The sequence below is a fragment of the Pan paniscus genome, chromosome 2 (assembly GCF_029289425.2).
Source record: "Pan paniscus chromosome 2, NHGRI_mPanPan1-v2.0_pri, whole genome shotgun sequence".
NCBI classification, from domain to species: Eukaryota; Metazoa; Chordata; class Mammalia; order Primates; family Hominidae; genus Pan; species Pan paniscus.
Window position 1 is genome coordinate 154,484,981 of NC_085926.1, and position 21,183 is coordinate 154,506,163.

The following is a 21,183-nucleotide window of genomic DNA, read 5'->3' on the forward strand; positions in this document are numbered from 1 at the left end:
CATGATTCTGAGGCCTCCCTAGCCATGAGGAACTGTAAGTCCAATTAACATTTTTTTCTTCCCAGTCTCGGGTATGTCTTTATCAGCAATGTGATAATGGACTAATACAGTAAATTGGTATCAGTAGAGTGGGGCATTGCTGAAAAGATACCCAAAAATGTGGAAGCAACTTTGGAACTGGGTAACAGGTGGAGGTTGGAACAGATTAGAGGGCTCAGAAGAAGACAGGAAAATGTGGGAAAGTTTGGAACTCCGTAGAGACTTGTTGAATGACTTTGACCAAAATGCTGATAATGATATGATCAATAAGGTCCAGGCTAAAGTGGTCTCAGATGGAGATGAGAAACTTGTTGGGAACTGGCACAAAGGCGACTCTTGTTATATTTTAGCAAAGAGATTGGGGGCATTTTGCCCCTGTCCTAGAGACTTGTAGAACTTTGAACTTGAGAGAGATGATTTAGGGTATCTGGCAGAAGAAATTACTAAGAGCAAAGCATTCAAAATCTGACTTGGGTACCATTAAAGGCATTCAGTTTTAAAAGGGAAAGAGAGCATAAAATTTCAGAAAATTTGCAGCCTGACTATGTGATAAAAATGGAAAACCCGTTTTCTGGGGAGAAATTCAAGCCGGCTGCAGAAATGTACATAAATAGCAAGGAGCCTAATGTTTTTCCCCAACACTATGGGGAAAATGTCTCCAGGCCATGTCAGAGATCTTCATGGCAGCCCCTCTCATTACAGGTCCTGAGACCCAGGAGGAAAAAGTGGGTTTGTGAGCCTGGCCCAGAGTCCCGTGCTGTGTGCAGCCTAGAGACTTGGTGCCCTGTGTCCCAGCCACTCCAGCCGGGGCTGAAAGGGGTCAGCATATAGCTTGGGCTGTGGCTTCAGAGGGTGGAAGCCCCAAGGCTTGGCAGCTTCCACATGGTGTTGAGCCTGTGCGTGGGTGCACAGAAGTCAAGAATTGAGGTCTGGGAACCTCCGCTTAGATTTCAGAAGATGTTTGGAAACGCCCGATGCCCAGGCAAAAGTTTGCTGCAGGGGCAGGGCCCTCATGCAGAGCTTCTGCTAGGGCAGTGCAGAAGGGAAATGTGGGGCACAGCCCCTACACAGAGGCCCTAGCGGGGAGCTGCCTAATGGAGCTGTGAGAAGAGAGCCACCATCCTCCAGACCCCAGAATGATAGATCCACCAACAGCTTGCACCATGCACCTGGAAAAGCTGCAGACACTCAATGTCAGCCCATGAAAGCAGCCGGGAGGGAGGCTATACCCTGCAAAACCACAGAGGCAGAGCTACCCAAATCCATGGGCACCCACCTCTTGCATCAGCGTGACCTGGAGGTGAGACCTGGGTCAAAGGAGATCATTTTGGAGCTTTAAAATTTGACTGCTCCGCTGGATTTTGGACTTGCATGGGCCCTGTAAACTCCTTTGTTTTGCCCAATTTCTCCCATTTGGAATGGCTGTATTTACCCAATACCTGTACTCTCATTGTATCTAGGAAGTAACTAGCTTGCTTTTGATTTTACAGGCTCATAGGCCGAAGGGACTTGCCTTGTCTCAGATGAGACTTTGGACTGTAGACTTTTGGGTTAATACTGAAATGAGTTAAGACTTTTGGGGACTATCAGGAAGGCATGATTGGTTTTGAAATGTGAGGACATGAGATTTGGAGAGGCCAGGGATGGAAAGATATGGTTTGGCTGTGTCCCCACCCAAGTCTCATCTTGAATTGTATCTCCCAGAATTCCCATGTGTTGTGGGAGGGACCCAGGGGGAGGTAATTGAATCATGGGGGCTGGTCTTTCTCATGTTATTCTTGTGATGGTTAATAAGTCTCATGAGAACTGATGGGTTTATCAGGGCTTTCCACTTTTGCTTCTTCCTCATTTTCTCTTGCCACTGCCATGTGAGAAGTGCCTTTTGCCTCTCGCCCCGATTCTGAGGCCTCCCCAGCCGTGTCGAACTGTTAAGTCCAATCAAACCTCTTTTTTTTCCTAGTCTCAGGTATGTCTTTATCAGCAGCGTGAAAACAGAACTAATACAGTGGGTATTTTCCTGAAAGACAGCTTATCTTATGACTCTCCAGGTTATAACATCTTTATAGTTATTGATCCCTGAAAAAGAGTATTTTTTTTTTCTAATGGCTCCTAAAGAAAATTGCCTGTGAGGATTCTGGTTGCTTAAGGTGAACCAATCACTGTTCTCAGGGGGAAAGAATGCCAGATTGACAAAGCTGGTTCCTGGGGACCACACCTGGTGGGGTGTAGGAGAGTCAGGGCTACTAAACTGCAGAGTAGGAGAAGGGGAGTTCTCCAAATAAGGAATAAATGCTGGCAGAGTCACATCGAAACAGGTAAGAGATCGATGATTACACCATCATAGGCAGCAGGATCATGAGAGGGGAAAGGGAAGCAGGCAAGGAGTGATTCCAACATTCACACACATTCGGGAGCCAGGGGCAGGAATAAGGACCTCAGTGGGGTTGGACCCTACAAATACACCTGACTTTATTTAACCATGCCCCTACTGTTAACCATATAGATTGCTTTCCAGCTTCCTTCTACATCAGTTACTGTTATGGTTTGGCTCTGTGTCCCCACCAAAATCTCATCTCGAATTATAATCCCCTTGTCTTGAGAGAGGGAAGTGATTGGAGCATGGGGGCAGTCTCCCCATGCTGTTCTCATGATAGTGAGTGAATTCTCATGAGATCTGATGGTTTAAAAGTGGCAGTTTTTTCCTGTACGCTCACTTCTCCCTCCTGCCACTTTATGAAGTAGGTGCCTGCTTCCCCTTCTGTCTTGATTGTAAGTTTCCTGAGGCCTCCCCAGCCATGTGGAACTATGAGTCAATTAAACCTCTTTTCTTTATAAATTACCCAGTCTCGGGTAGTATCTTTATAGCAGTGTGAAAACAGACTAAGACTGTTACTCTGCTAAGAATTACTTTCTTTTTCATTTATTTTAAAGTCATATTTCTTTCTTTATGATTGTAAAATAAACATATGTTCACAATAAAATGCAGATATGTTCATAATAAAATGCAGAAAGATAAATATCTATATTTTTGCCATCCAGGAGCAACCAAATGTCTGCATGTGTATAAACACACATATACATGTGTATATATACATATACAAAATTAATATCATACTTAAAAATTTTTTGTGTATGATTTTATTTAAAACTAAACCAGAAAGATTTTCTGTCATTGAATAGTCTTTCATATCAGAATTCTAATAGCTACATATTTCATCATATAACTTTTATAAAAAATGTTTAACCATTTCTTGATTTGGGGACATTTAAGCTATATCCATTTCTCCACTATTATATCTATATTAGGTATAAATACATGTCTGCATCTCTAATTATTTCTTTTGCATAGATTTCTGGGAGTGGTGAAACTGGCCTGAAGTATGTGAACAACCTTATGAGTACAAACACGGACTAGCCTGGAGCCAGCCATAGCAAGGTGTAAGGTAAGGGGAAATGACTACATTCTACAAAGGCTCAGACAACGGGCATGGGGATGGCGAGAAGCCAAGAAGAACTAAGTTGAACATGAAGGCTATAGCACTTGCCTCATGAGGCAAAAAAATGAGATTTCTTTAGGTTGCTATTCAACTAGATTAAATCTTGTTAATAGATGAATTTTAGGGTTTCTTGTTTTAGTTTAGACAGCTGTCCCTAGTGGATTGACCCATAGCAAAACAAGCCCTCCTTCACCCCTCACCCTCATTTCACTTCTAATTCAAGTTGAGTCTCATCTGCCCCCAGCTACTCAAGCTGTCCTCAAGGAGAATTACCCCCACCCAGGAATGCATATAGAACAAAGTGAAGAATTTTATTTACCAGGAATATTTCATGGTCTTTTTTCACACCACAGTCAGAAAAAGGGAGCACTTCTCAGAGCACTCCACAAACTGTTTCGTGGGAAGTAAGGAGAAACAGGGGTGGGGGCAAATAAAGAGCTCTCCAGTGTCCTAGGGCAACCTGGCAGAACTGGCAAGTAGGGGCAGGAGCCCAGTTAGCTACAGCTGGGAAAGTAGCACTGGGGTGAAGCAGGAGGTGATGAGGGACCACTGTGTGGACCAAAGGAAGTAGGAGAGATTTTTAGGGGCTGTCATGAATGAGCTTTGAAGAAAAAATCTATGGCTGAAGAGGATTTATGGGATGCTTTCTGGAAGGTGCTATATCTGGTCTGGTTCTTTATGAACACCAAGGGTAAAGATACGCATTAATCTTCAAGGCTTCCAGAGGCAACTTCATGCTTCTTTTGAATATGACTCTGTACAGAGACTGGCCCACATGAAACCTGGAATAACCTTTTAAAAGTGAGCAAAATATGAACCCACCATATTCTCCTTGGAAAGAGGAACCTACTCTGTTTTGCACAGGATATGTAAAATTTATTCACTACACTTTCTTCCTCTGTAATACTCCACTTAAACTCTTAATAAATTTCTATTTTGTGGTTGGATTGACTTGTCATGTAATTGTGGAATAGGTATTCTTTTAGTCTTTGCTCTATAAGTTTCTTTCCTCACCTTACCACATCTGTTAACTAGTAATAGCCCATTATTATGGCAAAAACCTTGCTTTACTTGTCCTTTTATACTCTACAGATTTGATCCAGAACTTTATACATAGTGTTGCAATATTTGTACTTGCTTGGTTATAGTGAAGGCAGAAAACAATAACAGTGACTGGAAGGAGAAATTTTTCAATTATTAAAGAAAAGGAATCTGCTTTGTCTTCTTTTATTCATCAAATCCATAAACATGTATTGAGGATTTAATACAGATGAAACTCTTATTTCTTCAGTCTATTGTACAATCTGTTATCCTATTCACCTCAAGAATAAGACTTTTCTTTTGTTGATCATTTTAAAATTGGTTCTAAGCAAAGGACTTCCTGGAATGAAGAAGAAAGCAGAGTTTTGGAAGAAGAAAGTAGTTTTTCTTCCAAAGTCATGGCCTCTATTGTCCTGGGGAGTTCTAAAGGGCAAAGCACCCTTTTTGTATTGAGATGTTTATGGTTCCTTAATCAAGAAGTGCTGTGGCTGGATAATTAAGGTAGGTACTTGACTTAGTTTATCCTACCCGAGGATGAGAGAAAAGAACTGCAGAGGTCCAAAGGTTTGAGAAGGGAGGAGGCCTTAGGATACTAGCCTCAAAATGAAACAAGGTGTCTCAGAGGCAAGAGATGTCAGAATACCCTCCTCAAAGAAACCATGGTCCTGAAGAAAACTGAGCGGGGACTTCAAGAATTAAATATATGTGTGTGCTCTACTACACTAGAGTAAGAAGACAAATGGAGTATGTATTAGTCCACTTCCATACTGCTATGAAGAAATACCTGAGACTGGGTAATTTATAAAGAAAAAGAGGTTAAATGGACTCCCAGTTCCACATGGCTGGGGAGGCCTCACAATCATGGTGGAAGGTGAAGGAGAAGCAAAGCCATGTCTTACATGGTGGCAGGGAGGAGAGCATGTGCAGGGGAACTGCCCTTTATAAAACCATCAGATCTCATAAGACTTACTATCAGGAGAACAGCATGGGAAAACCCACCCCCATGATTCAGTTACCTTCCACTGGGTCCCTCCCACAACACGTGGGGATTATGGGAGCTAGAGTTCAAGATGAGATTTGGGTGGGGACACAGCCAAACCATATCAGAGTGGAAGGAAGATAACAGAGTGGTGCTGTGCTCTTCAAATAATTATTGGTGTCTCCTTTCACCACGTTGGCTTCCCACCAAAAACCTGGCACACAAACCAGACATCATCCTGTTTTCTGCTAGTCTCACAGGCCATATGAAAGCAGGCACTTTGTCACTAATAAGGGAATTAGGATTACTGGGGGAGAGACAGGGGGATATTGTAGAGTGATCAATCCTTCATGTTTGCCTGGGACTCTCTAGGCTTTAATATAGAAAGTCTAGTGTCCCAGGAAACTCTCAGTTCCTTTGAAAACCATACAGTTAACTCCTCTCACCTACCTGGAGTGGTCTTACAGAAAATTCAACTATGCATGGATTCATATACATACTTTTTTTTTACAACTTCAAAATGTCTAGATTGCATCTGCACAAATATCAGTTATTCAGTTATAAAACCAGAAAGGCAGTGAGTATTGGACAAGGCCAAATATGGAAAGTGTGGGAAATCAGCTTGTGAATGAATTTGGAAACATCTCATTGCAAACACAGAAGGGGGATATCTTGCCATGTTTTGAGGCAGCAAATATAGAAATATAGAGCATTTACTTTTTACTCCTTTAAAATATGTTGAATGCAGTTGATATTCTCTTTATTATGGATATAAGTTTTAGTATCAATAAAGGTTTTTGTTTGTTCGTTTTAGATATAATAAATGTAACTATTTACAAGGGATTTCCTTGGTTAGTATGCAACCAGCCACCAGCCAGTGCTTCTCATAGTCTTCACTTCTTCAGGTTTGAATTATACTAACATGACATGAAGAATGCAAACCCTGTACTTAAAGAAGTGCTGTTTTTTCTTAATGTTCTGCTGAGAACCATCAGCTTCACATACTGCTGACACTACATGTTCAGGGCCTCTAACCTAAACCAGGCACTCGACATTGCCAAGTCCTCTCCACACTCTCCTCCAAATGCTAACCTTACCACTGCCTCCCCATCTTTTCTATAATAATTCGCAGAGAACACAGGATGCACTAAAATGTCACCTCCTTGCCCTCCTACCAGAAGACCCTCAACTCTAGCACCACCCACACCTGTTTCACCCTTGCTCTGGTCATAGTAAAATAATGCTTTTCCTGTCCAAGGCTTATCCCCTACCTGTGCTGACTATACTGGCCCCCATCTCGGGAGCCCCAAACCATAAACTATCATCATCTCTGCATCCATATACTTTCAGCTGCTTTTTCTCTATGGCTCCCATCTTCAGCATTTGGACATAAGCAACTCACTTCCACCTGAAAACAAATTATTTTTCTATCCCAGTTGTTTTCAGCTCTGTCTGCTCATTAGAATCACCTGGGTGTTTAATACATTTATGGTACCCAGACTTTACCTCATAACAATCAAGTCAGAATTGCCAGGGGTTGGGGCCAGGCATGGAAATTTTTTCAAGCTCCTCACATGATTCTAATGTGCAGCCAGAGTTAAGAAACACTGATCTAACCTAATCTATCCCTCCACCTACCCTCATTTGTCCTCATTCATCATTAAACTTGACTTGCTGCCTCCTTTTTCTGACCGCTTATTCATGCCTCTACCACTATAATTTGGCTCAGTGCACTCCACTCCCCAATGCCTCCCAATGCCTCAAGGTCACTGAAGAACTTTTCATTGCTAAATTCCTCTTTTCAGTCATTACCTTATTTGACTGGGCAGCATTGACCTTGCTGACCATTCCTTCCTTCTTGAAGCATTCTGCTTTTCTCTGCTAGCTTTCCTCTTATCCTCCTTGCCTTCTTTTATTCTTAGGGTCTTAGAATTCATCCTTATCCTTCTCTCTCTACACATTCTTGTTGGGCAATCTCATTCACTCTCTGGGCTTTCACTGCCATCCATATGTTAATGACTCCCAAAAAGCCTAAACAGCTTTCCTGGACATCCCTCTATCCAACTGCCTTCAAATAGCTTTATTTGGATATCTCAGTAGCACCTTCCATGCTATGACTGAAACACATTATTTCTTCATTGTTTCCTATTTCAATTTGTATCCAGTTGCCCAAATAATGTTGGCATTACCCTTGACTTGCTCTCTCAAACCCCCATCCAGTCAGCCATGTATCTTCATTTAGAAATGCTGACTAAATCTAGAAACCCTTAGATCTAAATGTGGTCTACAAATCTAAGCATTTTAATTCTATAAACTAGTCAGAAATAAATAACCCTAATAAAAACTCTTGGTGTATCTGTTGCAAGATTTATTATGTATTTATAAATACTATGGGCATATTAAATATTTGAAAATGTGTTATGATTTATTGTATACTGCTTACAAATTCTACTTGCTTTCCCTTTCTAAAAAGAATCATGCAGCTGTTCATTGAAAGAGACACATATTTTAGTTTTCTTGCACTGTTTCAGCTAAGAAGATGTGGTCCATATGTGATGGGAACCCTGGAGAAAAGATCAATTTTGGGGATGATACTATACTCCTGGTTAAAATTCTGTGACCATCAGATGTTTGTTCTCAAAGGGAACAATGCAAAAAAATAGTTATAAAAGCTGTTTTTCTTACCCTTTTACTAAACCACAGTTACTAAAATATAAAATAAGTTCCAGTTACCAGTTCTAAGAGAGGCTGCTTTTCCATAGGACTCCTATGTGGCTTTTAGGAATTCTTGGGGTTAATAATTTGTCTTAACATCAAACCCTGCTTCATTTCTTTTTGCCCATCTGCACATTTTGCATGCATAGAAGCTGTTAGTGCGCATATGTATCCCATCCTTTGCACATGGAATGAATATGCTTTCAAAAAGCAGGCTTATAAGAGTTCTAAAGGAGGCAGTGAGTACTTGGAGGGGGTCCAGCCTCATGCTGCAGATGGTGCCACTGCAGTGGGGAGGGAGGTGTAGTTCACAGCTCCAGATCAGCTGGTCTTTGCTCCATGGACCCTCTCTGCTCTTGAATGGATGGAACCAATTCTGTGCATTTACTATGTATAAGATGTTTTCACATGGCACTAAGTAGTAAATTCATGAAGGAAAACACAAGGCTATTTTTAATGAATGCAGAATAATGTCTGCTCCCCTTTATTTGAAACTTGGAGGAAAAAATTTAGTGTAAAGGCTAAAACCAGTGTCAGTGTTTGATAATAATGAAGAAGAAGAATAGTGATCATCAAACTTTCTAACTTGCTGTGAAAGGGGAAACAAATAACAATGGGCCAGTTATGATCTTGGGAGTGTCTCAATTTTTTTCACGTAGCTCCACAGAAAGCCAGTTGTCTGTGAATGTAATGGTTTATGTGGGTTTAAGTCATGCTACTGCCTGAGAAGGCTGCTAGATGGGAAGGAAGAGGGAGGGAGGATTTGATGTAAGAAAGAACATTTCAAATATTAGGATGGGATAGTTAGGGAGCATTTGGAATGTCTAATCTTGAATTCAGTCTTTTTTTTATGCCTAAGTTTGTAGCTGTAAGTTAAAGTTGTAATAAATGTTGGGATTGAGAGCAAAGTAACCTTTGCTGGCTCCTTACTGGTTTTGACACTGAGCTCCAGCCACAAAGCAACTGTATTTGGGAATAGTGGCTGACAGCTCAGGTCAGGCCTGGAAACCAGAGGAAAGGGACAGAATTACTTTGGAAGATTCTTTTTACTTTTATCTTGCACTCCTCAGTGCCTAGCACATCTCTTCATACATAGTTGGCACTCAAAAATGTTTGTTGAGCTGATGATTTGCTACCAACTGGACAAACACAATAAAGGGAGGGGACAGAAGACATGGAGATACTTAATTGAGCTTGTGCAGATGAGCAAGAATTGCCCAAAATAGTTAAGAGTGACCCCAAGGGAGGGAAAGAGGAAGGAGAAGTGGCTGATGTGCCCTGTCTCAGATCTTTTGATGGGATGACAACACAAATGCTTTGATTCTCAGATAAGGCAAAGCAATGAGAATCAAATGTGATCTAAACCATTTACAAGGAAAGGCACAGTTTGCTTTGGAAGGATAATTTGGGAATGTCATATTTACACATACATTCATACTGGGAATGGACATCCTACTCAGTAGGGGTCACCCTTGATCCCTCACTAAGGTTTAGCCAGCTAGGAAGCAATGGAGTGGCTGCACCCTCCGAGTTACTTCTTCAACACAGGGTATTTCTCAATGGATTTTTTGAAGTACTACATTAATTTGGCAGTTGTTAAAACTGTGATGAAGTGGCTTTAGAGGAAGTACATTGAAAGCAAGACATAGTCTGCGCATCTTAAGACTGAAGCATCAGCTGTCAGACAGAGTGGCGGAAAGGGTCACCAAAGGTTAACACATTGTTTTATATGCTTATTCTTTGATAATCATTTTTAAGAATTATCTGTTATTCAGAAATGAAGGCTGATGAAATCTTTTATATTAAATTTATTTATAAGCCATTGAGTACCAACTCTGAGGGGCTGTTGAAGGGTGATTTGTATACAGAGGTTCGCAGCAACTAATAGAGTAAATGAGGTTCTCCCGGGGAGGGTACAGAGAGAAAAGCATAGGGCTTGGGACAGACCGGGTGAGCTTGTACCTTTTAGGGAAGCACAGAGTGATAAGCCTCAAAGAAGAGAGAAGGAACAGCCAGACAGAATCACAGGAGAACCAGCAGAAGCCGCTGGGGGATACAGAAATCATGGGAATTTCCAAAAAGAGGGAGTGAATTTTAATAAATTATAATAATGATGTTTATAGATTTATTCCATTATAGTATTTTATTTTGCTAATTAACTTCTTAGTTCTGCACTTACCTAGATATTTTTGGGCTTAATGATCCACAAACATATGAAACCTACCCAGATGCTTCATGAGCATATACATTTTGAATAAGTCTACCATGACATGACTCCTGAATCAAATATTGAATCACATGGTCTGACAGTGAGGCAAAATATTTGACATTGGGTGGTGCTGGAAACTGTGAGTAAAGGCCAGCCATGGGTGTTTCCTCCCAGCCTTTGCTTTGACACTGAGGAATCATAATCATGATATCTTCATGGGGAAGCCTCTCCATCTCTCAGTAATTTTTACTTCCTATATAAAGACTACTTCCCAGGCCTTTATTCCTTTTTTAAAAATAAAGATCTTTAGGGTGATTTCTACTCTAAAATAGTACTCATTAGAGAAAATCCTCATTACAGAAAATATAAGAAATTGGAGAAAATTACTCATTATACCAAGATCCAGCCTCTGTTAATATTTTAAAGTGCTTTTCTTTACTGTTTTTTCTGTATAGACTTAAATTTTTCCTTTTTGCAGTTCTGCTTCTTACAAATATTCTATAGGTCAATTTTTTTCCTACTTGACATTGTATAATAAAGCTTCCCACTTTATTATAATGTCCTCATAAAGATTGTTTTTAATGTTTGCATTACATAATTTAATGAGGTCCCTATGGTTAAACATTTGTATTAATTTCTGATCTTTACTATCGTAAGGAACTCTGCCTTTCGTGTATTTATTCTTAAAGCTTTTACAATTTGTCACAATATTTAATAGATTAAGAAATATGAATGTTTTTGAGGCTATTGATTTAATTTGCTAAATTACTTTCTAAGTCGATTCCCTGTGGTCTGTGATGAGCACAGGCTTTGGAGTCACATCAGGTTGAATCACAGCTCCCTGGGCTGGAGAGAGACACTTAGAGGCCTTCAGCAACTATAAGTGTGCGGGGCTACCCACCCACTCATTTAGGAAACTCAAATAAATACAACACCTAGCTGAAAATCGGTTGTGAGGATGGTTCATAATGAATGTTTCCCTGTGGTATCTACTTTAATGTTTTTATTTTTTAACATGAAATTGCAAATTCTATTTAAAATTTTTTTCTCAAAAATATTTTTTGAGGGGGGCCTCTACTTGACCAGCACTATTGGCACATGTTTGGTTCATTTATGGAATCGTCTTTCCACAAAGGGTCCTTTGTACCAGTGAGACCTCAGCAAGTCAGTGGATCTCTTTAATCCTTATCCTTAAACTGCAGATAATAATAATACTCATTTCACTGGAATAAGGGTTAAATCCATTTGCTTGCTTTGCATACTGCTTGCCATGTAGTAAGCACTGGATAAATGATAGCTGCTGTTATTATTTTTAAAGAGCTACGGGAGTTTACATTCTCAAATGCCAGCAAAGTATGGCAGTACTCACCATCAAAAAAATCTTTTGTCATGTAGTAGTTTTTAAAAAACAGATTCTCAATCTTGCTTAATTTACCTTTCTTTGCTTACTAATGAGGCTGAAACTTTTCCATATGTTAATTAATTGGTTATATTCCCATTTAGAATTGCCAAAACTTCTTTTCCAAGTGTTAGTTAATTGTTTATATTCCCATTTAGAATTGTGTGTTCTATGGGTTCAAACCTCAGTTCTTCCATTTACTTGCACTATTTAGGCCTTTGGCAGTGAGCAATGGAACACCCAGTTTCCACAGGACTAAATATTAAGGAAATGTACTATCTCCCAAAAGAGGAAGTCCCTAAATAGAGCTGCATGGGGGAAGGGATGAGTATGATTAGGGCTCAGACCTTTTTCCCTGAGATGGTGTGGCTCTGCCCCACCCACTTGATCATGAGATCATGCACTTGCAAACATTCAGTTAAAAAAAAAAAACGTGCTATAAGTTGGACATTTCTAGTTGATCCAGGTAGAAACGGAGGGTCAGAGATGTGTAGAGGCATGCCTAGTCACTTATCTAATGAGGCACCTTATGTTTTTGCCTATGAGACAGCTATTTCTTCCCAGCCCCACCTCAGCCAGGTTCATAATCAAACTCTGATTTCCTTCAGATAGCCACTCCTCCATCCTCCATCACCCTGTGTTCAGGTGAAGACTTCCATGTATCACACTTACACACAACAGCATCCAGAAACAAAAAAAGGCACTGTCTATTTATAAGGGCAAAAAATTATTTTCCAAAGCCCCTGAGATGATTTCTCCCTCTCTTGTGAGCCAGAATTTGCCACATATCCACTCCTAATCACTGGAATCACACCTTCCATTCCACATTGAGACGATTCAGAACCCACCTCCTGGTCTGGGGAGGGGGCCAGACTCCCTTGAACACAGGGAAAAAGTACCTGCAGGGAATCAGGGTTCAATTATGAACCTGGCTGCGGTGGGGCTAGGAAGAAACAGTTATTTCGTAGGAAAAAACAAAAGATGCTCCATTAGGTGAATTACTATGCACACCCCTATATAACTCTGACCCTGAGTTTCTACCTGGGTTGACTGGACACATCCACCTTGAAGTGTTTCTTTAACTGAATGTTTGCAAAGTATCCAGCACAGACCTGGCCTGGGGTAGATGTTTAGAAATTATGTTTTTGCTGATTTCAATTCATATGCATGAGCATTTTACATAATAAGCTGTTTTTCATATTGATGCAAAAGTTATTCTAAGTTTATTGAGAATGTTTTAATTAAAAGACTAAAACACTTATAGAAATTTATAATGTTTGTGTGGTCAAGTGCACTATTTTTTTTCTTTTTTACATTTCTTCCAACACTTTCAAGTTCAGAAACTACCCCCGATCCCTTTTTACTTCCTCTCACTTACAACTACTACAAAGGCATATATTTTTTATCTTGGTATTTTAAATTTGATTTGTTATGTTCTTTTTACTCCATATTGGATTTGGTACGATGTTAACTATAAAATGAGGATCTATTCTGATTTATTTCCTAAACATGTATTCAATTGTTTCAGTATCATTTACTAAATAATGATTTAACTCGTAGATTTTGATGCCTTCTTTATGACAGATTATATTCTCACAACATCTCTCCTCGTGAAAACCAGAGGAGTAGGGAAAAAGCACCCCACCCACACCCTTCTACACACACTGCAACCAAATCTATCAATTTAATAATTGACATTTGTATAAAATTTAGTCTTTTCACCTGGTCAACTATTCTTCATTTTCTCAAATCTTCCTTTAGCGCATTCAGTAGATTTTCTGTAGTTTTGAACCAAGCTTGGGTATTACCTGGACTGTGAACAACCTAACCGGGAGAAACATCCAACATCCTGCAGAAACCCCATGACCAGCCACTGCGTGCCACTTCGCCACTTTGACAGTAGCACCAGAATTTAAGAACTCCTTCAAACTACAGAAAATCAACTGAATGCACGAAAAGAAGTCCTCACAATGCTGAGTCAGATTATTATAGTTATAGTAATTCTTCCCAACACTTGTAATTTGTAGCTCTTAGAACAGCATGCTGGAGTTTCCATGTGGCTGCCCCATGATTTTGTCCATGACAACTTCCTTATTTTTTTTTTTAGCAATAAATATAGTACAAATTTGCACACCTTTTTTCATGTTCAGCTACCCTATCATTAGTACACTATGCAGCAGAGACTGTATTTTTACAGCTATTTCTGTTCCCACCATTCTTCAACTCCAGCCGAACAGGATTATTTGTTAATCATTAAACATGCTGTGTACTTTCTCCCCTCCATTCCTTTTTCTATGCCATTCGCTGAAGCTGACAAACACTATGCCACATCCTCTCTCCTCATCTTCTGTCCAAATCCAAACCAACAATGTTTGACATACAGGAAATAACCTAATAGTTAGATAAAGATATTTAAATTCAATAGAATATTATACAATAACCAAAAATGAACAAGAGAGAAAAGAGGAGGAGAAATGTTTACTAAAATATGCATAAACAAATTCTATGAGTAACTTGATTATAAATAGGTATGTTGGTCAGGCTTTGATCAGCATGACATAAGGGCTACAGGAACTAGGGTAGCCATGTCAGGGCCTAGATTCTGAGACTTGTCCTTGCTAAAACTAACTCTCTGTCTCTCATATCTCCTCTTCCATTTCTCATTGTTACTTTTTTCTACTTTACATAAGTCTCTTCCATCACAGACAGACTTTCTCCTTAGAGATTAAGGGAGGATTATGGCAGATAATGGCTACCAGAATTCACAAATCTGTGAGCCAGTCCTAAATTTTAAAAATCCCCCAGGGAGACTCTGACAGGTCAGAATTGACACACAGCTCCACCTTAGACCAATCACCATACTCATAGGAATGGCTACCAGGAGTGGTCAGACCTAGAACAAGAGCCCTTTCCTGTCATCAGAGATGAGGGTACCATGATTGACAGGCTCATCAGAATCACCTGTTGGAGTGGAGAAGCAGTAGTTTCCCAAAGGAAATGTGTGTGTATTGGAGTGGAAAGAGGGGAGCAGAAGATTAGAGGAGAAGCAGCCAAGGTGCTGAGCAGACAAGAAAAACAACAGTTGCATTCTACAAATTGGCATGCATGGCCATCTGTGAATTACCCCTGCCACTGCTACAGCCTCCTTTTTCATCACTCTGTACCTCTCATCCTGTGTTAGGGATATTCTGAACTAATTAGAGTTCTGTAACTCCTGGGCTCCACCTTTGCACATGTTGTTCCTTCTTTCTCTAAGCCTTCCTAGTCTTTCTGCTTCTACCTCGCTAATTCCAACTCATACTTCAGCTCATATTGCAGCTATCACCTGCTCTAAGAAGCCTATGAGGATTCTATACTTGCCCCCACTCAGAGTTTTAGAATCCCACACGTGCTTATAGTGCTTGAAGCTTACCTCTAGCACAGCTCATACCATGTCATATTGTGATACACTCCAGCTAGTTTAAGCAGAACAGGACTATTACAAGATCCAAGTTAGCTTACAGAATTTCTGGGAAGCTGGGGAGCCAAGCTTGGGTATTACTCGGACTGTGAGCAGCCAGGAGAAACATCCACAGTGATGCAGAAACCCCATGGCCAGCCACTGCCTGCCACTTAGCCACTTCAATACTCCACCAGAATTTGAGAACTCCTGCAATCACTGTCCCTAGAGAACTGAGCACCTCTACTGCCCTTCCGGCCACCAGAAGAACCTGTGGCCACCAGCTCATAGTAGTTGCTTTCATCTTCCAAATCTCTGCTTGGCAGAAGCTCGGTCATGTGAAGAATCTAGATGCAAGGGAAACTGAGAAATGTAGTCTTTTCCATGATAAACAGAAGGCTGAGTCATTTTGAATGAGCCAATTTCCCAGTCTTCCACCAAACCTTCCACAACAACAAATTTGTTGTTAAGGGCAAACCAATTTATGGTTGTCCTACTGTCTTGGTAAGTAGTTTCATTGTCTGTATAAGATCTTGTTTCCTAGAAATACTTTTAATTTAATATCCATTTTTATCTAGTACTAGTATTGCTAGGCCAGCTTTTTGTTGTTGTTGTTGTTGTCACTAATTTTCTGGTATGTCTTTTTTCATGCCTTTATTTGTAATTTTTCTGTGTTATTTTGTTTGAGGTACATAACTTATAAACAGATATATACCTGCATTTTTGAAAAGCCTATCTAAAAGTCTTATCCTTTAGTAGGTGAGTTTAAATCTGACAATTTATCTCTGACATTTTATATTCCCCATTTATGAAGTTATTTTTTCCTCCTTTTTTGTCTTCTTTTGGATTATCCTAATTCCTTTTCTTTTTCTTCAACAGGTTTGGAAATTACACATTCTAGTTCTAATCATTTAGTGGTTTTAACAGACTTAGGTTTATATACATTAATAAAGTCGATAGTTAATCCATATATCTAGCTTCTTCCTGCACAAGACAGAGCAATGTGACTTCCCTCCTGACTCATCATTTTCCCCAAATGCTCATGTAATTATTGTCTAGATTTTGGTTTAAAATGTTTTTCTCTGTGCTTGAAAAGAATCACACAGAAGACACCCTTCTGTGTGACCATGCCATCATCTTGATCTGGATATTACAATAGCCTCTTTATCTCTTCCTTTCTCTGAATTCTTCCTGGCTTTATAGCCTTTCACCCCCATTCTTGAGTCCCCATTCTGCATATCATTTCTTCCACAACTTACAAAGACCCCTAGTTCCCTCACTCCTTGCCTTGCCACTGCACCACCCTGCAAACCTTCAGTTTGGGAGAGGTGCCCATATGTATCAAGAACAAGAAAGCACTGAAGATTCTCAAGCCTTCTAACCTACTCCTGCCTTCTCTGTTTTAGCACGTGATCCTGCTTCCTACTTTGGAGGAAATAGAAACCATCAAGTAAGAACTCAACATTTTCCACTTCCTCCACCATAAATTTATCTATATCCCCACCCATATTTCCCCCTCAGTCTCACATGAAGGAATGACCTTCCTCCACTCCTAGGCTAGCTTTAGGACACAGTCCGAAATTACTACTCCTGTCTGCTGTATTTTCAATTCTTCTTTATTGTACCCCAGACAATACTAGCTAAATCGATACCTTGCTTGTAGTGAACATTTGATAAACATCTATTACATTAAATAAATATAAATAAATGAATAAATTTGTCAGGTAAGATATTTACAAAATGGTCATAATAGCTACATTTTCATCTGAGATATTGTTAAGAATATGGAGATATTGTAAACACTCAGCAGTGTTACTTTTTGCAAATATTTGAAGATCATATCAATTTATGGAACAAATATCTGAGTCTTACAAGTGTCTTATTCTGCGTGCTGGGAAAAGAGAGTGAATAAGACAGACAAAGACTCCACTCTCATGAGGCTGACATTCTAGAGCAAGAAAGCAGGAAATAAATAAGTAATCAAATAAGATCATTTCAAATGATGGAAGGGGCTATGAAGAAATTAAAAGAGGGTAACGGTTAGGGAGTGGCATGTGTAAGAGACAATTAGGAGGCCAGGCCTGTGCAGCAAAAGCATAAAGAACAAGGAGGAATAAAGTGTGAGATGAGAAAAGGAAGGCAGTCGCCAGACCATGATATGATTTATAGAGTCAATTGTAAGTGCATTGGGATGCCACTGACTTTTTATAACTGAAGAAAAACATTCATAATTATAGTGTGCACAAAAATTGTACAACTTGATCACACAATCACACACACACACACACACACACACAGCTCATGAAACAACTATCCAGCCCAGTTCAAGATATAGAACAGTTCCAAACCTCAGAAGATTCCCTCATGCCACTTCTCAATCTAACCACCCCGTCCCCAGTCCCTAGCAAAGGTAAAGTCCAGTAACCAATAATTCGCCTTCTGTCAAGGCAGATTAGTCTTGCCTATTCTTGAACATAAATAAATAGAATCATACAGTACAGACTTTTGTACGTGTTCACTTGCTTTATCCGGGAGATTCATCCATGTTATGGGATGAGCCAGTAGTTCATTCTTTTCTATTACTTGTTCTATTTTGTTGTATGAATATACAACCATTTATCTATTGTACTGTTAGTAGACATTTAGGTTGTTGCCAATGTTTGTTTATTATAAATAAAGCTAGTTAAATAGTGTTGAAACTTTTGATGGACATAGGCACTCATTTATTCTGGTATATACCCAGGAGTAGAATTGCATATATTTGGCTTTATTAGATATAGCCAAACAATTTTCCAAATGTATCATATATTCCTTTTTACTAGCAGTGCATGAAAGTTCTAGCTTCTTTACATCCTCAACAGTATTTGGTATTGTCAGTCTTTTTAATTCTTAAAATTTTAGCTGTTTTGGTGCGTGCATAGTACAGGTTGAGCATCCCTAATCCAAACATTTAAAATCCAAAATGCTCCAAAATCCAAAACTTTTTGAGCACTGACACGACACCACAAGTGGAAAACACTGCAGAAAAATCACCTATAGATGACATGGTAAAAATCTATGGTGGGCTTATTGAAGGACTAGAGTAGTGTGCATTCCTAACAGAGTAAGAATTCGTGGCAATGTATAAAATCAGACTTCTAACACAAAAACCATAGTTAATGAGGCAGATGACTCTGGGGGAAATATTTTTAAAAGCCATCCAGCAGAAAGCCTCCTCATCCATAGAGGACCCACTTGCTGGTCCCTCAAGTGCTTCTGATGTTTCTTCTCACCTTTTAAAAAAGTGTATATAGTAACCTTTTAAACAGAACACAGCATCATCAGTAGAGACTGAAAGCCTGCCATTGTTGTTGCTGTTGTTTAACAGCTAATACAGGTATTCTGTTGATGCTGCTATTCTGCTTAGTTTCTGTAAACCACATTATTTTTTCACTGTGTTAATATTATGTCATATTTTTTACAGTTAAGTGATTATGTGTAAATAAGTGTTAGAAAATGATTACTTATTGTTAGCATATAAATTCAGAGTCAGGAATGTTGGTGATGCCATGCAACCACAGATTGTCCACATGGGTGGCCAAGATAGTGACACCTTTGCTTTTTGATGTACACCTTGGCTTTCAATGTACACAAACTTTGTTTCATACATAAAATTGTTTAAAATATTATAAAAATTTATCATCAGGCTATGTGTATAAGTTATATGCACAAAATTGTTAAAAATACATAAACAAATATTGTGTTTAGGCTTGGCCTCATCACAAAATATCTTATTATGTATATAAAAAGATTCCAAAATAAAAAAAGTCTAAAATTCAAAATACTTCTGGTCCCAAGCATTTTGGATAAGGGCTACTCAATCTGTAGTATCTCATTGTAGCTTTAAATTTACTTTCCTTGATGATAATAATGTTGAACACCTTTTAAATATTCTAATCATAGATTTGAATTTAGACCATTGATGGTTTAGGCAGAAGTTTGATCTTATTCATATTTCTAGAGATACCTCTTGTTGCTCCATGGAGAATTGGCTGTAGGGAAATACAGTGGAAGTAGAGGTAACATTTAAAAAACTATTGCAGTAGTCCTTTCAGTAGATGTAAGTGGCTTGGATAAATAGTGGCAAAGGAGTTAGAGAGAAGTGAAAAGATGCAAGATATATTTTGGAGGAAGCCTAGCAAACGTACCTACCCACTGGCCATGGGGGAGAAAAGGAGGAATCAAAGGTGGCCTAAACAGCCGAATGAATGCTGGTACGTTTCCCATGATGTGGAAACCCCAGAGCGGGTCCATTGAATGTTAGGAGGAAAATTATAGGAGATGAAAGAAGAGACTGAATCATACCGCAGCAAACTATGCCAACCCCAAAATAAAATTTAAAAAATTCCAGTCACAAACTGTGCTCAAAGAAACATTCTGGGCAGAGAACTGCAATGGACTTTGACTTGCTTCCTGTCTTGCAAATGAACTCTGTAGCACTGTGCAGTATGAGTTTGCCAGCAAAACTTATATGACTTATTTTATCACTAATGTTGGGTTTTTTGTTCTTTCCTTCCAAGAATAAATATGTCTCTACATAATGAAATGAAAAATCAAGAAATTTAAAATTAGATTAGTTTGGAAATTACTGGCATTTTTCTTCTTGTGTAAGGTCACTCTGCCCTTGCAGGCCAGTGCTGGGGAAGTGACACATTTCTTTCTCCATCCCACACTTCTGCTTATTTTCATGCCATAAAAAGCAGATCTTCAACATTTCAAATGCTTAGTGCATGTGGCAAATATTTTTCTCCTCATTTAAGACTTTAAGTTATGTTATGTAAAAAGTAGCATGCCAGACCACTAGTTTACTAGGCCATTTTCATACAAAAAACAAAATTCTGTCTTTGCAGAAATAATAAGCTGACTCTTCAAGTTGCCTGGTATTAGCCTGCCTGCTGCTTTTAGGTAGTGCTTTTCAGTTCTCAAACCAGAGATAACTCTGCATAAAGAAGGACCTCATAGTTGTTAACAGCTTACTATAGATAGTCCCTGTGCTAAACATCAATCCTGTGAGGTATGCACTATTATTATCTCCATTGAACATATGAGAAAACTGAGTTCAGTAGCCTGTCCAGGATCACTTGGCTGATAAATAGCAGGGATGAGATCAGAACCCAGGTTTATCTGAATCTAAAACTGAAGCTTCTGATGGTTCCCAAGCTAGGACAGTGTAGGCTGGAAATTAAGTGAGTGTGTGCCAAAGCCAGCCCCCATGGATTTGCATCACAGCCCTACCATTTACTGGCCATGTGGCCCCAGGCAGTCTTTTCTGGGGACCATCATGGTACCTATATCATTGGATATTGTAAGAATTAATAAGTTAACATACATAAAACACTTAGAGCTGTGCCTAGGTTATGCTATGAAAGTGTTAGCTATCACTTAAAAAATAGCTTTATTGAGATATAATTCACATACCATTCAATTCAAACATTTATGGTCTACAATTCAATGGTTTTTAGTATATTGAAAGAATTGTACAATCAGGCCAGGCACGGTGGCTCACGCCTGTAATCCCAGCACTTTGGGAGGCTGAGGCGGGCGGATCACAAGGTCAAGAGATCGAGACCATCCTGGCCAACATGGTGAAACCCCATCTCTACTAAAAACACACACAAAAAATTAGCTGGGCGTGGTGGCACATGCCTGTAATCTCAGCTACTCAGGAGGCTGAGGCAGGAGAATCGCTTGAACCCGGGAGGCAGAGGTTGCTGTGAGCCGAGATCATGCCACTGCACTCCAGCCTGGTGACAGAGCGAGACTCCGTCTCAAAAAAAATAAAAAAAAAAAAAAGGAAGAAAAAAGAAAGAATTGTACAATCATCAC